Source organism: Heptranchias perlo, chromosome 12, assembly GCF_035084215.1.
Source record: "Heptranchias perlo isolate sHepPer1 chromosome 12, sHepPer1.hap1, whole genome shotgun sequence".
NCBI classification, from domain to species: Eukaryota; Metazoa; Chordata; class Chondrichthyes; order Hexanchiformes; family Hexanchidae; genus Heptranchias; species Heptranchias perlo.
The window spans coordinates 67,738,294-67,753,180 of record NC_090336.1 but is presented as its reverse complement, the minus strand read 5'-3'; the positions used below and the strand labels follow the sequence as shown (position 1 = coordinate 67,753,180).

The following is a 14,887-nucleotide window of genomic DNA, read 5'->3' as shown; positions in this document are numbered from 1 at the left end:
CAATCCTAGCAAGAAAGGAAAAAACGGCAACTTCTTTAAACTGATCCACTGTTGCAATTAGAAACGGTGGCAAAAATGTGGCCAGAGTGGGAGAGAACGGCAGTGCTTCTAGACTGCTTTAGACACAGCCAGCCAGAGACCAAAGAGGGAGGGAAAACAGGAGCGGAGATCAATTCGCATCGAGCGCGTTATCGCTTCTCGGCCTTTTGGCTAAGATCCAGTGTAGTTTCTGTTCTTATCAGTTTAATATCTGATATGTCCCCTATCTGGGGACCAAATATTAAATTGATTTTTGGAACAGGGAGATGGAACAAGAGCTTGCTCCGTCCACTCCGCGCATCGACCTGGTACAGCAGTGCTTCCAGGATCGGTGCAGCTCCCTTCGGGGAGATTCGAAAAACAAAAAACAGATTTTGTTTCTTTTTTGGACCATATGTTATTACTGTAGTCAATATTGTTATAAAAGAAGGAAAACTTTTTACAGCTGCTTGACCATGCTCTCCTTTCCTTCGTAGGTTGTTGCTCGCTACGCGTTGTTTCTCGCCCGGCCGGTGCGCCATGTTGCCAACGCCGCTGACGCCACTTTCACTCCTGCTCAGCAAGGTAAGCAGCCACCATTGTGTTTTTCTTCCCGTATCTGTCCATGGGGACTTGGCCTATATTTCAGGGTGAGGCCTCACCACGTTTCCCGCTCGACAGCTAAGCTGGAGGTTGCCCCCTGTTGGATTTCCGTGCAACTGCAGGCACGGCCGCCTCTATTGGAAAAGGATGGATGGGTGGATGTTACTGTAATGAATCTGAAATGGACCTGAAATGAATCTGTAAGCAATAATCTGTGTTGAGTATGATGCAATGAGACACCCTAGAGTGTCATGAACTGTAATTATGTCCAATGTGTTGGTTGAACTGTACTTGATGTAACCTGCAAATTGTATAATCTGTATTGTGTACGTTTGGAATGTGATATCACAACTGTATTGTATGTACTGCTGCAAATTTTATGAAGAAAGTATATTTTTTGAAAAAAATATCTGTTCTTATCAGTTTAAGATCTGATACGTCCCCGATCTGGGGACCATACATTAAATTGATTTTTGCAACAGGGAGATGGAAGAGGGGCTTGGCTCCGTCCACTCCACGCATCGACCCAGTATTACAGTGTCTCTGGCAACGGTGCACCTCCCTGTGGGGAGATATTCAAAATGCTGAACGGATTTTTGGAGCCTGTATTATTACTCAGAATGCTGAGATATTGCAACTGTGGTTTTTTTGTTTACTCCTGGGATGGATGAGTGCCACTCCCTTTCTTCCTTTTCCCTCTTGCAGTTTTACCTTGGAGGGAAAGACGTCAGTCTCAGGTCACTTTTCAGGAAGCTGCAAGCCTGTGTATTGGGACGTGCCACCTTCCACAGACTTGGTCTCCTGACCTGAAACATTTAACTCCAGTTGTTGTGTGAAAAATTACTGCAGTTTTAAACTGGCAGTTCCAGAATTAATTGTTTCCAAGTCAGACATTTCCCGAAACAGAGAGCGCAAGAGAGACACAATGTTAACGTTTAAACTGCCACAAGCGAGAGGCGAAATAACTTCACGTTGCTGACTTTAAAAATGCGAGCAGACAGTGCGTGTGTGTTTGGAGGGAGTGCACTGTGAATGGCCACATTGGAAGCTGTGAGATCAAACTGTGCTGCTAACTGAGTGTTAAGGTGAGTAAAAGGCACTGGTTTGGGTGGAGCATTGCGCTCAGGATGGGAGATTTTCTTGAACGGTGCCAATTAATCTGCACCAGAAAATCATCCCCTGACCGGGATTGGAACCCGGGTCTCAACGAGTTTTAAATGTTGCGTCCTAACCACTAGACCATCAGGGGAGTTGCCCTCAATCCCCTGCAAACATATACAGAAGGCTGAACACATGGCTCCCTACAGTAGCAGCAGTGTCACCAGCAGAGGGCTTGAGTTGCCATTTCCACTTTGACACTCAGTCTTTTCACACTCAGTCAAATGGCAAACGTCTATTCAGGAGGTTATCGCTTCTCGGCTTTGGGACCGAATATTAAATTGAATTTTGCAACAGGGAGATGGAATAGGGGCTTGGCTCCGTCCACTCCACGCATCGACCCAGTATTGCAGTGTCTCTGGCAACGGTGCACCTCCCTGTGGGGAGATATTCAAAAGGAAAAACAGCTCTTTCCCAGCGTCTCTGTCCGTGTGTACGTATTATGACTGAGAATAAAGCTGATATATTGCACTTACTTTCTCAGCTCAGTGGTATTCTTTTCTTCTCCTGGGCTGAGTGCCGCTCGTTCGCTCGCTCACTCGCTCGCTCGCTCGCACGCAGGCAGCGATTATAATTCAAACTGCAAAATAACTTAACTTTAAACAAGCAGGGTCTGAGTACAAATGAAAACTGCGCTCCTGGACTGGACGGACTGTCTGTTTGTCTCGGTGAGGAAAAGGCAGTGGTGGTGAGGGTGGAGCATTGCGCTCAGGAGGGGAGACTTTCTTTGAGTGGTGCCAATTAATCTGCACCAGAAAATCATCCCCCCGACCGGGATTGGAACCCGGGTCTCAACGATTTAAAAGGTTGCGTCCTCGACCACTGGGCCACCTGGGAACCGCCTGAGGAACCTGTCCAAGAGGCTGAGGACACGCACGCCTGCTCCACGAGCAGCAGCGACCAGCAGGGGGCCGACCGGCTGATCCTTCCCTTTCACAGGCAGGCTTCTGGCCCTCGATAAAACGACAAAGGTGTTCAGAAGGAAGGCCTGGGGGGAGGGAGGGAGGGACGGCCATTGGAAATCAGCACAAAGCAGGTCCCCTGGAATCTCACACCTCCGACCCAGGAAACAGGTCTCCTGGTCAAAGCAGTCCAGCCATTAACGTGACAATGGACAGGGCCCCGGCAGCTTGAGACACATCTTTCTTTCGATATGCAAGTTCTTTTTAAAAAGGTTTCCTTCCACAGCAGCTCTGAGTGAGAGACTGACTGACATACGTACACACACACACACACACACACACAACACCGTCACCCATCCGATTGGTGGACCGCGGGGTCGACAATCTAACTTTTCGTTTCGATGCAGGGGAGAGCGCGAACGCAGTCCCCCACTACCACAAATTTTGCAGTCGAGTATCCCGCATTTGGGGACATCGCAGGCGTCAGCGCACACCCCAAGTGCAATGGGCTAGCCTCGTCCTGGGAGATCCGCCTTCGGGATCACAGATTCTCCCCTGCCAGGTAAGTATGCCTTGGGTCGCCACACACTGCCACTAGACAGCATTCGCTACCTTTTACGATTGCAAGGGCAGGTTTTAAGAATCAAAACGTCCCTTCGCTCGCAACGTGCTGATGCTCTGAGAGATTAATTCCGCTCAAATATCGTACCGTATATCCGATGATACACTCTGGGAGAAAATACTGCAGCGATGCGGTGCCGGCGATGGTTGTTTGCATGTCGCCCTTCAAGGGAAATGTCCCGCCTCCAGTTGTTGCTGTAGCAATATATACACGCGCGTTGTCGTGGTAATATAGAACTGCAAGTTGCCGTTGTCGTGGTAGTTTCGAATCAGCACAAAGCAGGTGCACTCCCTGGAATGTCACACCTGCGTCCCAGAAAACAGGTCTCCTGGTCAAAGCAGTCCCGCCCCGCCCTGGGATTAACGTGACAATGGACAGGGCCCAGTCAGGGAGCAGCTTGAGAGACATCTTTCAATAGGCACTTCTGAAACATTAACGCCTTGTTTCTTTCGACAGTTTAACCAGCCTTTAACACGCCTTGTGTTTTTATTTCCCATTTCCAGCCAGCCCAGCCAGCCAGCCCAGCCAGCCGAGCCAGCATCTGCAGTATTTTCTTTTGATTGGTCTTGCCTGCTGTGGAATGAACGTTTAAACACGAGCTGCTGATTGTCAGCACCTCACCTCTTTCTCAATTGGCCCTTGCAATCTCACTCACTCGCTGTGAGACACGTCACGTCACGTCACTAGTTTTCTTTAAAGCGGTTTCCTTCCACGGCAGTGAGTTAGTGACTGAGACTGACTGACGGAGGTCCGTTGAGACACCACCTTCTCCCATCTGATCGGTGGCCGACTGGCAAATTTACCAATCTGTCAAGCAATCCTAGCAAGAAAGGAAAAAACGGCAACTTCTTTAAACTGATCCACTGTTGCAATTAGAAACGGTGGCAAAAATGTGGCCAGAGTGGGAGAGAACGGCAGTGCTTCTAGACTGCTTTAGACACAGCCAGCCAGAGACCAAAGAGGGAGGGAAAACAGGAGCGGAGATCAATTCGCATCGAGCGCGTTATCGCTTCTCGGCCTTTTGGCTAAGATCCAGTGTAGTTTCTGTTCTTATCAGTTTAATATCTGATATGTCCCCTATCTGGGGACCAAATATTAAATTGATTTTTGGAACAGGGAGATGGAACAAGAGCTTGCTCCGTCCACTCCGCGCATCGACCTGGTACAGCAGTGCTTCCAGGATCGGTGCAGCTCCCTTCGGGGAGATTCGAAAAACAAAAAACAGATTTTGTTTCTTTTTTGGACCATATGTTATTACTGTAGTCAATATTGTTATAAAAGAAGGAAAACTTTTTACAGCTGCTTGACCATGCTCTCCTTTCCTTCGTAGGTTGTTGCTCGCTACGCGTTGTTTCTCGCCCGGCCGGTGCGCCATGTTGCCAACGCCGCTGACGCCACTTTCACTCCTGCTCAGCAAGGTAAGCAGCCACCATTGTGTTTTTCTTCCCGTATCTGTCCATGGGGACTTGGCCTATATTTCAGGGTGAGGCCTCACCACGTTTCCCGCTCGACAGCTAAGCTGGAGGTTGCCCCCTGTTGGATTTCCGTGCAACTGCAGGCACGGCCGCCTCTATTGGAAAAGGATGGATGGGTGGATGTTACTGTAATGAATCTGAAATGGACCTGAAATGAATCTGTAAGCAATAATCTGTGTTGAGTATGATGCAATGAGACACCCTAGAGTGTCATGAACTGTAATTATGTCCAATGTGTTGGTTGAACTGTACTTGATGTAACCTGCAAATTGTATAATCTGTATTGTGTACGTTTGGAATGTGATATCACAACTGTATTGTATGTACTGCTGCAAATTTTATGAAGAAAGTATATTTTTTGAAAAAAATATCTGTTCTTATCAGTTTAAGATCTGATACGTCCCCGATCTGGGGACCATACATTAAATTGATTTTTGCAACAGGGAGATGGAAGAGGGGCTTGGCTCCGTCCACTCCACGCATCGACCCAGTATTACAGTGTCTCTGGCAACGGTGCACCTCCCTGTGGGGAGATATTCAAAATGCTGAACGGATTTTTGGAGCCTGTATTATTACTCAGAATGCTGAGATATTGCAACTGTGGTTTTTTTGTTTACTCCTGGGATGGATGAGTGCCACTCCCTTTCTTCCTTTTCCCTCTTGCAGTTTTACCTTGGAGGGAAAGACGTCAGTCTCAGGTCACTTTTCAGGAAGCTGCAAGCCTGTGTATTGGGACGTGCCACCTTCCACAGACTTGGTCTCCTGACCTGAAACATTTAACTCCAGTTGTTGTGTGAAAAATTACTGCAGTTTTAAACTGGCAGTTCCAGAATTAATTGTTTCCAAGTCAGACATTTCCCGAAACAGAGAGCGCGAGAGAGACACAATGTTAACGTTTAAACTGCCACAAGCGAGAGGCGAAATAACTTCACGTTGCTGACTTTAAAAATGCGAGCAGACAGTGCGTGTGTGTTTGGAGGGAGTGCACTGTGAATGGCCACATTGGAAGCTGTGAGATCAAACTGTGCTGCTAACTGAGTGTTAAGGTGAGTAAAAGGCACTGGTTTGGGTGGAGCATTGCGCTCAGGATGGGAGATTTTCTTGAACGGTGCCAATTAATCTGCACCAGAAAATCATCCCCTGACCGGGATTCGAACCCTGGTGTCGACGAGTTTTAAATGTTGCGTCCTAACCACTAGACCATCAGGGGAGTTGCCCTCAATCCCCTGCAAACATATACAGAAGGCTGAACACATGGCTCCCTACAGTAGCAGCAGTGTCACCAGCAGAGGGCTTGAGTTGCCATTTCCACTTTGACACTCAGTCTTTTCACACTCAGTCAAATGGCAAACGTCTATTCAGGAGGTTATCGCTTCTCGGCTTTGGGACCGAATATTAAATTGAATTTTGCAACAGGGAGATGGAATAGGGGCTTGGCTCCGTCCACTCCACGCATCGACCCAGTATTGCAGTGTCTCTGGCAACGGTGCACCTCCCTGTGGGGAGATATTCAAAAGGAAAAACAGCTCTTTCCCAGCGTCTCTGTCCGTGTGTACGTATTATGACTGAGAATAAAGCTGATATATTGCACTTACTTTCTCAGCTCAGTGGTATTCTTTTCTTCTCCTGGGCTGAGTGCCGCTCGTTCGCTCGCTCGCTCGCTCGCTCGCACGCAGGCAGCGATTATAATTCAAACTGCAAAATAACTTAACTTTAAACAAGCAGGGTCTGAGTACAAATGAAAACTGCGCTCCTGGACTGGACGGACTGTCTGTTTGTCTCGGTGAGGAAAAGGCAGTGGTGGTGAGGGTGGAGCATTGCGCTCAGGAGGGGAGACTTTCTTTGAGTGGTGCCAATCTGCACCAGAAAATCATCCCCCCGACCGGGATTGGAACCCGGGTCTCAACGATTTAAAAGGTTGCGTCCTCGATCACTGGGCCACCTGGGAACCGCCTGAGGAACCTGTCCAAGAGGCTGAGGACACGCACGCCTGCTCCACGAGCAGCAGCGACCAGCAGGGGGCCGACCGGCTGATCCTTCCCTTTCACAGGCAGGCTTCTGGCCCTCGATAAAACGACAAAGGTGTTCAGAAGGAAGGCCTGGGGGGAGGGAGGGAGGGACGGCCATTGGAAATCAGCACAAAGCAGGTCCCCTGGAATCTCACACCTCCGACCCAGGAAACAGGTCTCCTGGTCAAAGCAGTCCAGCCATTAACGTGACAATGGACAGGGCCCCGGCAGCTTGAGACACATCTTTCTTTCGATATGCAAGTTCTTTTTAAAAAGGTTTCCTTCCACAGCAGCTCTGAGTGAGAGACTGACTGACATACGTACACACACACACACACACACACAACACCGTCACCCATCCGATTGGTGGACCGCGGGGTCGACAATCTAACTTTTCGTTTCGATGCAGGGGAGAGCGCGAACGCAGTCCCCCACTACCACAAATTTTGCAGTCGAGTATCCCGCATTTGGGGACATCGCAGGCGTCAGCGCACACCCCAAGTGCAATGGGCTAGCCTCGTCCTGGGAGATCCGCCTTCGGGATCACAGATTCTCCCCTGCCAGGTAAGTATGCCTTGGGTCGCCACACACTGCCACTAGACAGCATTCGCTACCTTTTACGATTGCAAGGGCAGGTTTTAAGAATCAAAACGTCCCTTCGCTCGCAACGTGCTGATGCTCTGAGAGATTAATTCCGCTCAAATATCGTACCGTATATCCGATGATACACTCTGGGAGAAAATACTGCAGCGATGCGGTGCCGGCGATGGTTGTTTGCATGTCGCCCTTCAAGGGAAATGTCCCGCCTCCAGTTGTTGCTGTAGCAATATATACACGCGCGTTGTCGTGGTAATATAGAACTGCAAGTTGCCGTTGTCGTGGTAGTTTCGAATCAGCACAAAGCAGGTGCACTCCCTGGAATGTCACACCTGCGTCCCAGAAAACAGGTCTCCTGGTCAAAGCAGTCCCGCCCCGCCCTGGGATTAACGTGACAATGGACAGGGCCCAGTCAGGGAGCAGCTTGAGAGACATCTTTCAATAGGCACTTCTGAAACATTAACGCCTTGTTTCTTTCGACAGTTTAACCAGCCTTTAACACGTCTTGTGTTTTTATTTCCCATTTCCAGCCAGCCAGCCCAGCCAGCCGAGCCAGCATCTGCAGTATTTTCTTTTGATTGGTCTTGCCTGCTGTGGAATGAACGTTTAAACACGAGCTGCTGATTGTCAGCACCTCACCTCTTTCTCAATTGGCCGTTGCAATCTCACTCACTCGCTGTGAGACACGTCACGTCACGTCACTAGTTTTCTTTAAAGCGGTTTCCTTCCACGGCAGTGAGTTAGTGACTGAGACTGACTGACGGAGGTCCGTTGAGACGCCACCTTCTCCCATCTGATCGGTGGCCGACTGGCAAATTTACCAATCTGTCAAGCAATCCTAGCAAGAAAGGAAAAAACGGCAACTTCTTTAAACTGATCCACTGTTGCAATTAGAAACGGTGGCAAAAATGTGCCCAGAGTGGGAGAGAACGGCAGTGCTTCCAGACTGCTTTAGACACAGTCAGCCAGAGACCAAAGAGGGAGGGAAAACAGGAGCGGAGATCAATTCGCATCGAGCGCGTTATCGCTTCTCGGCCTTTTGGCGAAGATCAAGTGGTCAAGTGGGGGAAGGCAACCATTTGGAGCCTTCCTGTCATTGTATGCCGGGGGGATGCAGTCAGGGAGAAATCCCCTCGGGCAGAGTGTAGAGCTTTGGCTTGTAGAGCTTTGGCTTGATGTAATGTCACTGCAAGGAATCTGGAATGAATCTGTAAGGCAATAAGGCACCCCAGAGTGTCAGAAAAAAAAAGTTTCTGTTCTTATCAGTTTAATATCTGATATGTCCCCTATCTGGGGACCAAATATTAAATTGATTTTTGGAACAGGGAGATGGAACAAGAGCTTGCTCCGTCCACTCCACGCATCGACCCAGTATTACAGTGTCTCTGGCAACGGTGCACCTCCCTGTGGGGAGATATTCAAAATGCTGAACGGATTTTTGGAGCCTGTATTATTACTCAGAATGCTGAGATATTGCAACTGTGGTTTTTTTGTTTACTCCTGGTCTGGATGAGTGCTACTCCCTTTCTTCCTTTTCCCTCTTGCAGTTTTACCTTGGAGGGAAAGACGTCAGTCTCAGGTCACTTTTCAGGAAGCTGCAAGCCTGTGTATTGGGACGTGCCACCTTCCACAGACTTGGTCTCCTGACCTGAAACATTTAACTCCAGTTGTTGTGTGAAAAATTACTGCAGTTTTAAACTGGCAGTTCCAGAATTAATTGTTTCCAAGTCAGACATTTCCCGAAACAGAGAGCGCGAGAGAGACACAATGTTAACGTTTAAACTGCCACAAGCGAGAGGCGAAATAACTTCACGTTGCTGACTTTAAAAATGCGAGCAGACAGTGCGTGTGTGTTTGGAGGGAGTGCACTGTGAATGGCCACATTGGAAGCTGTGAGATCAAACTGTGCTGCTAACTGAGTGTTAAGGTGAGTAAAAGGCACTGGTTTGGGTGGAGCATTGCGCTCAGGATGGGAGATTTTCTTGAACGGTGCCAATTAATCTGCACCAGAAAATCATCCCCTGACCGGGATTCGAACCCTGGTGTCGACGCGTTTTAAATGTTGCGTCCTAACCACTAGACCATCAGGGGAGTTGCCCTCAATCCCCTGCAAACATATACAGAAGGCTGAACACATGGCTCCCTACAGTCGCAGCAGTGTCACCAGCAGAGGGCTTGAGTTGCCATTTCCACTTTGACACTCAGTCTTTTCACACTCAGTCAAATGGCAAACGTCTATTCAGGAGGTTATCGCTTCTCGGCTTTGGGACCGAATATTAAATTGAATTTTGCAACAGGGAGATGGAATAGGGGCTTGGCTCCGTCCACTCCACGCATCGACCCAGTATTGCAGTGTCTCTGGCAACGGAGATATTCAAAAGGAAAAACAGCTCTTTCCCAGCGTCTCTGTCCGTGTGTACGTATTATGACTGAGAATAAAGCTGATATATTGCACTTACTTTCTCAGCTCAGTGGTATTCTTTTCTTCTCCTGGGCTGAGTGCCGCTCGTTCGCTCGCTCGCTCGCACGCAGGCAGCGATTATAATTCAAACTGCAAAATAACTTAACTTTAAACAAGCAGGGTCTGAGTACAAATGAAAACTGCGCTCCTGGACTGGACGGACTGTCTGTTTGTCTCGGTGAGGAAAAGGCAGTGGTGGTGAGGGTGGAGCATTGCGCTCAGGAGGGGAGACTTTCTTTGAGTGGTGCCAATTAATCTGCACCAGAAAATCATCCCCCCGACCGGGATTGGAACCCGGGTCTCAACGATTTAAAAGGTTGCGTCCTCGACCACTGGGCCACCTGGGAACCGCCTGAGGAACCTGTCCAAGAGGCTGAGGACACGCACGCCTGCTCCACGAGCAGCAGCGACCAGCAGGGGGCCGACCGGCTGATCCTTCCCTTTCACAGGCAGGCTTCTGGCCCTCGATAAAACGCCAAAGGTGTTCAGAAGGAAGGCCTGGGGGGAGGGAGGGAGGGACGGCCATTGGAAATCAGCACAAAGCAGGTCCCCTGGAATCTCACACCTCCGACCCAGGAAACAGGTCTCCTGGTCAAAGCAGTCCAGCCATTAACGTGACAATGGACAGGGCCCCGGCAGCTTGAGACACATCTTTCTTTCGATATGCAAGTTCTTTTTAAAAAGGTTTCCTTCCACAGCAGCTCTGAGTGAGAGACTGACTGACATACGTACACACACACACACACACACACACACACACAACACCGTCACCCATCCGATTGGTGGACCGCGGGGTCGACAATCTAACTTTTCGTTTCGATGCAGGGGAGAGCGCGAACGCAGTCCCCCACTACCACAAATTTTGCAGTCGAGTATCCCGCATTTGGGGACATCGCAGGCGTCAGCGCACACCCCAAGTGCAATGGGCTAGCCTCATCCTGGGAGATCCGCCTTCGGGATCACAGATTCTCCCCTGCCAGGTAAGTATGCCTTGTGTCGCCACACACTGCCACTAGACAGCATTCGCTACCTTTTACGATTGCAAGGGCAGGTTTTAAGAATCAAAACGTCCCTTCGCTCGCAACGTGCTGATGCTCTGAGAGATTAATTCCGCTCAAATATCGTACCGTATATCCGATGATACACTCTGGGAGAAAATACTGCAGCGATGCAGTGCCGGCGATGGTTGTTTGCATGTCGCCCTTCAAGGGAAATGTCCCGCCTCCAGTTGTTGCTGTAGCAATATATACACGCGCGTTGTCGTGGTAATATAGAACTGCAAGTTGCCGTTGTCGTGGTCGTTTCGAATCAGCACAAAGCAGGTGCACTCCCTGGAATGTCACACCTGCGTCCCAGAAAACAGGTCTCCTGGTCAAAGCAGTCCCGCCCCGCCCTGGGATTAACGTGACAATGGACAGGGCCCAGTCAGGGAGCAGCTTGAGAGACATCTTTCAATAGGCACTTCTGAAACATTAACGCCTTGTTTCTTTCGACAGTTTAACCAGCCTTTAACACGTCTTGTGTTTTTATTTCCCATTTCCAGCCAGCCAGCCCAGCCAGCCGAGCCAGCATCTGCAGTATTTTCTTTTGATTGGTCTTGCCTGCTGTGGAATGAACGTTTAAACACGAGCTGCTGATTGTCAGCACCTCACCTCTTTCTCAATTGGCCGTTGCAATCTCACTCACTCGCTGTGAGACACGTCACGTCACGTCACTAGTTTTCTTTAAAGCGGTTTCCTTCCACGGCAGTGAGTTAGTGACTGAGACTGACTGACGGAGGTCCGTTGAGACGCCACCTTCTCCCATCTGATCGGTGGCCGACTGGCAAATTTACCAATCTGTCAAGCAATCCTAGCAAGAAAGGAAAAAACGGCAACTTCTTTAAACTGATCCACTGTTGCAATTAGAAACGGTGGCAAAAATGTGCCCAGAGTGGGAGAGAACGGCAGTGCTTCCAGACTGCTTTAGACACAGTCAGCCAGAGACCAAAGAGGGAGGGAAAACAGGAGCGGAGATCAATTCGCATCGAGCGCGTTATCGCTTCTCGGCCTTTTGGCGAAGATCAAGTGGTCAAGTGGGGGAAGGCAACCATTTGGAGCCTTCCTGCCATTGTATGCCGGGGGGATGCAGTCAGGGAGAAATCCCCTCGGGCAGAGTGTAGAGCTTTGGCTTGTAGAGCTTTGGCTTGATGTAATGTCACTGCAAGGAATCTGGAATGAATCTGTAAGGCAATAAGGCACCCCAGAGTGTCAGAAAAAAAAAAAAAAAGTTTCTGTTCTTATCAGTTTAATATCTGATATGTCCCCTATCTGGGGACCAAATATTAAATTGATTTTTGGAACAGGGAGATGGAACAAGAGCTTGCTCCGTCCACTCCACGCATCGACCCAGTATTACAGTGTCTCTGGCAACGGTGCACCTCCCTGTGGGGAGATATTCAAAATGCTGAATGGATTTTTGGAGCCTGTATTATTACTCAGAATGCTGAGATATTGCAACTGTGGTTTTCTTGTTTACTCCTGGGATGGATGAGTGCCATTCCCTTTCTTCCTTTTCCCTCTTGCAGTTTTACCTTGGAGGGAAAGACGTCAGTCTCAGGTCACTTTTCAGGAAGCTGCAAGCCTGTGTATTGGGACGTGCCACCTTCCACAGACTTGGTCTCCTGACCTGAAACATTTAACTCCAGTTGTTGTGTGAAAAATTACTGCAGTTTTAAACTGGCAGTTCCAGAATTAATTGTTTCCAAGTCAGACATTTCCCGAAACAGAGAGCGCGAGAGAGACACAATGTTAACGTTTAAACTGCCACAAGCGAGAGGCGAAATAACTTCACGTTGCTGACTTTAAAAATGCGAGCAGACAGTGCGTGTGTGTTTGGAGGGAGTGCACTGTGAATGGCCACATTGGAAGCTGTGAGATCAAACTGTGCTGCTAACTGAGTGTTAAGGTGAGTAAAAGGCACTGGTTTGGGTGGAGCATTGCGCTCAGGATGGGAGATTTTCTTGAACGGTGCCAATTAATCTGCACCAGAAAATCATCCCCTGACCAGGATTCGAACCCGGGTGTCAACGAGTTTTAAATGTTGCGTCCTAACCACTAGACCATCAGGGGAGTTGCCCTCAATCCCCTGCAAACATATACAGAAGGCTGAACACATGGCTCCCTACAGTAGCAGCAGTGTCACCAGCAGAGGGCTTGAGTTGCCATTTCCACTTTGACACTCAGTCTTTTCACACTCAGTCAAATGGCAAACGTCTATTCAGGAGGTTATCGCTTCTCGGCTTTGGGACCGAATATTAAATTGAATTTTGCAACAGGGAGATGGAATAGGGGCTTGGCTCCGTCCACTCCACGCATCGACCCAGTATTGCAGTGTCTCTGGCAACGGTGCACCTCCCTGTGGGGAGATATTCAAAAGGAAAAACAGCTCTTTCCCAGCGTCTCTGTCCGTGTGTACGTATTATGACTGAGAATAAAGCTGATATATTGCACTTACTTTCTCAGCTCAGTGGTATTCTTTTCTTCTCCTGGGCTGAGTGCCGCTCGTTCGCTCGCTCGCTCGCACGCAGGCAGCGATTATAATTCAAACTGCAAAATAACTTAACTTTAAACAAGCAGGGTCTGAGTACAAATGAAAACTGCGCTCCTGGACTGGACGGACTGTCTGTTTGTCTCGGTGAGGAAAAGGCAGTGGTGGTGAGGGTGGAGCATTGCGCTCAGGAGGGGAGACTTTCTTTGAGTGGTGCCAATTAATCTGCACCAGAAAATCATCCCCCCGACCGGGATTGGAACCCGGGTCTCAACGATTTAAAAGGTTGCGTCCTCGACCACTGGGCCACCTGGGAACCACCTGAGGAACCTGTCCAAGAGGCTGAGGACACGCACGCCTGCTCCACGAGCAGCAGCGACCAGCAGGGGGCCGACCGGCTGATCCTTCCCTTTCACAGGCAGGCTTCTGGCCCTCGATAAAACGCCAAAGGTGTTCAGAAGGAAGGCCTGGGGGGAGGGAGGGAGGGACGGCCATTGGAAATCAGCACAAAGCAGGTCCCCTGGAATCTCACACCTCCGACCCAGGAAACAGGTCTCCTGGTCAAAGCAGTCCAGCCATTAACGTGACAATGGACAGGGCCCCGGCAGCTTGAGACACATCTTTCTTTTGATATGCAAGTTCTTTTTAAAAAGGTTTCCTTCCACAGCAGCTCTGAGTGAGAGACTGACTGACATACGTACACACACACACACACACACACACAACACCGTCACCCATCCGATTGGTGGACCGCGGGGTCGACAATCTAACTTTTCGTTTCGATGCAGGGGAGAGCGCGAACGCAGTCCCCCACTACCACAAATTTTGCAGTCGAGTATCCCGCATTTGGGGACATCGCAGGCGTCAGCGCACACCCCAAGTGCAATGGGCTAGCCTCATCCTGGGAGATCCGCCTTCGGGATCACAGATTCTCCCCTGCCAGGTAAGTATGCCTTGTGTCGCCACACACTGCCACTAGACAGCATTCGCTACCTTTTACGATTGCAAGGGCAGGTTTTAAGAATCAAAACGTCCCTTCGCTCGCAACGTGCTGATGCTCTGAGAGATTAATTCCGCTCAAATATCGTACCGTATATCCGATGATACACTCTGGGAGAAAATACTGCAGCGATGCGGTGCCGGCGATGGTTGTTTGCATGTCGCCCTTCAAGGGAAATGTCCCGCCTCCAGTTGTTGCTGTAGCAATATATACACGCGCGTTGTCGTGGTAATATAGAACTGCAAGTTGCCGTTGTCGTGGTAGTTTCGAATCAGCACAAAGCAGGTGCACTCCCTGGAATGTCACACCTGCGTCCCAGAAAACAGGTCTCCTGGTCAAAGCAGTCCCGCCCCCGCCCTGGGATTAACGTGACAATGGACAGGGCCCAGTCAGGGAGCAGCTTGAGAGACATCTTTCAATAGGCACTTCTGAAACATTAACGCCTTGTTTCTTTCGACAGTTTAACCAGCCTTTAACACGTCTTGTGTTTTTATTTCCCATTTCCAGCCAGCCA

At 49.4% G+C, this 14,887-nt stretch overlaps 7 non-coding genes and 6 pseudogenes across 7 annotated transcripts; 9 read left to right on the top strand and 4 right to left on the bottom strand.

The window, feature by feature from the left end:
* Positions 1–190: 190 nt before the first annotated feature.
* LOC137330793 (U2 spliceosomal RNA) lies at positions 191–381 on the top strand. The gene has a single exon (XR_010965215.1). It is a non-coding gene; the product is annotated as a U2 spliceosomal RNA (small nuclear RNA).
* Positions 382–1,011: 630 nt separating this feature from the next.
* LOC137328684 (U2 spliceosomal RNA) lies at positions 1,012–1,184 on the top strand (annotated as a pseudogene).
* An 844-nt stretch (positions 1,185–2,028) lies between these two features.
* LOC137330340 (U2 spliceosomal RNA) lies at positions 2,029–2,157 on the top strand (annotated as a pseudogene).
* Positions 2,158–3,085: 928 nt separating this feature from the next.
* On the bottom strand, positions 3,086–3,251 carry LOC137328573 (U1 spliceosomal RNA). The gene has a single exon (XR_010964804.1). It is a non-coding gene; the product is annotated as a U1 spliceosomal RNA (small nuclear RNA).
* A 1,057-nt stretch (positions 3,252–4,308) lies between these two features.
* On the top strand, positions 4,309–4,499 carry LOC137330792 (U2 spliceosomal RNA). Its single transcript, XR_010965214.1, has one exon. It is a non-coding gene; the product is annotated as a U2 spliceosomal RNA (small nuclear RNA).
* Positions 4,500–5,129: 630 nt separating this feature from the next.
* LOC137328683 (U2 spliceosomal RNA) lies at positions 5,130–5,302 on the top strand (annotated as a pseudogene).
* Positions 5,303–6,146: 844 nt separating this feature from the next.
* On the top strand, positions 6,147–6,275 carry LOC137330339 (U2 spliceosomal RNA; annotated as a pseudogene).
* Positions 6,276–7,193: 918 nt separating this feature from the next.
* On the bottom strand, positions 7,194–7,359 carry LOC137328561 (U1 spliceosomal RNA). Its single transcript, XR_010964803.1, has one exon. It is a non-coding gene; the product is annotated as a U1 spliceosomal RNA (small nuclear RNA).
* Positions 7,360–8,590: 1,231 nt separating this feature from the next.
* LOC137328765 (U2 spliceosomal RNA) lies at positions 8,591–8,789 on the top strand. The gene has a single exon (XR_010964854.1). It is a non-coding gene; the product is annotated as a U2 spliceosomal RNA (small nuclear RNA).
* A 1,878-nt stretch (positions 8,790–10,667) lies between these two features.
* LOC137328140 (U1 spliceosomal RNA) lies at positions 10,668–10,833 on the bottom strand. The gene has a single exon (XR_010964628.1). It is a non-coding gene; the product is annotated as a U1 spliceosomal RNA (small nuclear RNA).
* Positions 10,834–12,064: 1,231 nt separating this feature from the next.
* LOC137328809 (U2 spliceosomal RNA) lies at positions 12,065–12,269 on the top strand (annotated as a pseudogene).
* An 844-nt stretch (positions 12,270–13,113) lies between these two features.
* Positions 13,114–13,242, top strand: LOC137330338 (U2 spliceosomal RNA; annotated as a pseudogene).
* A 916-nt stretch (positions 13,243–14,158) lies between these two features.
* Positions 14,159–14,324, bottom strand: LOC137330914 (U1 spliceosomal RNA). Its single transcript, XR_010965334.1, has one exon. It is a non-coding gene; the product is annotated as a U1 spliceosomal RNA (small nuclear RNA).
* Positions 14,325–14,887: the final 563 nt, after the last annotated feature.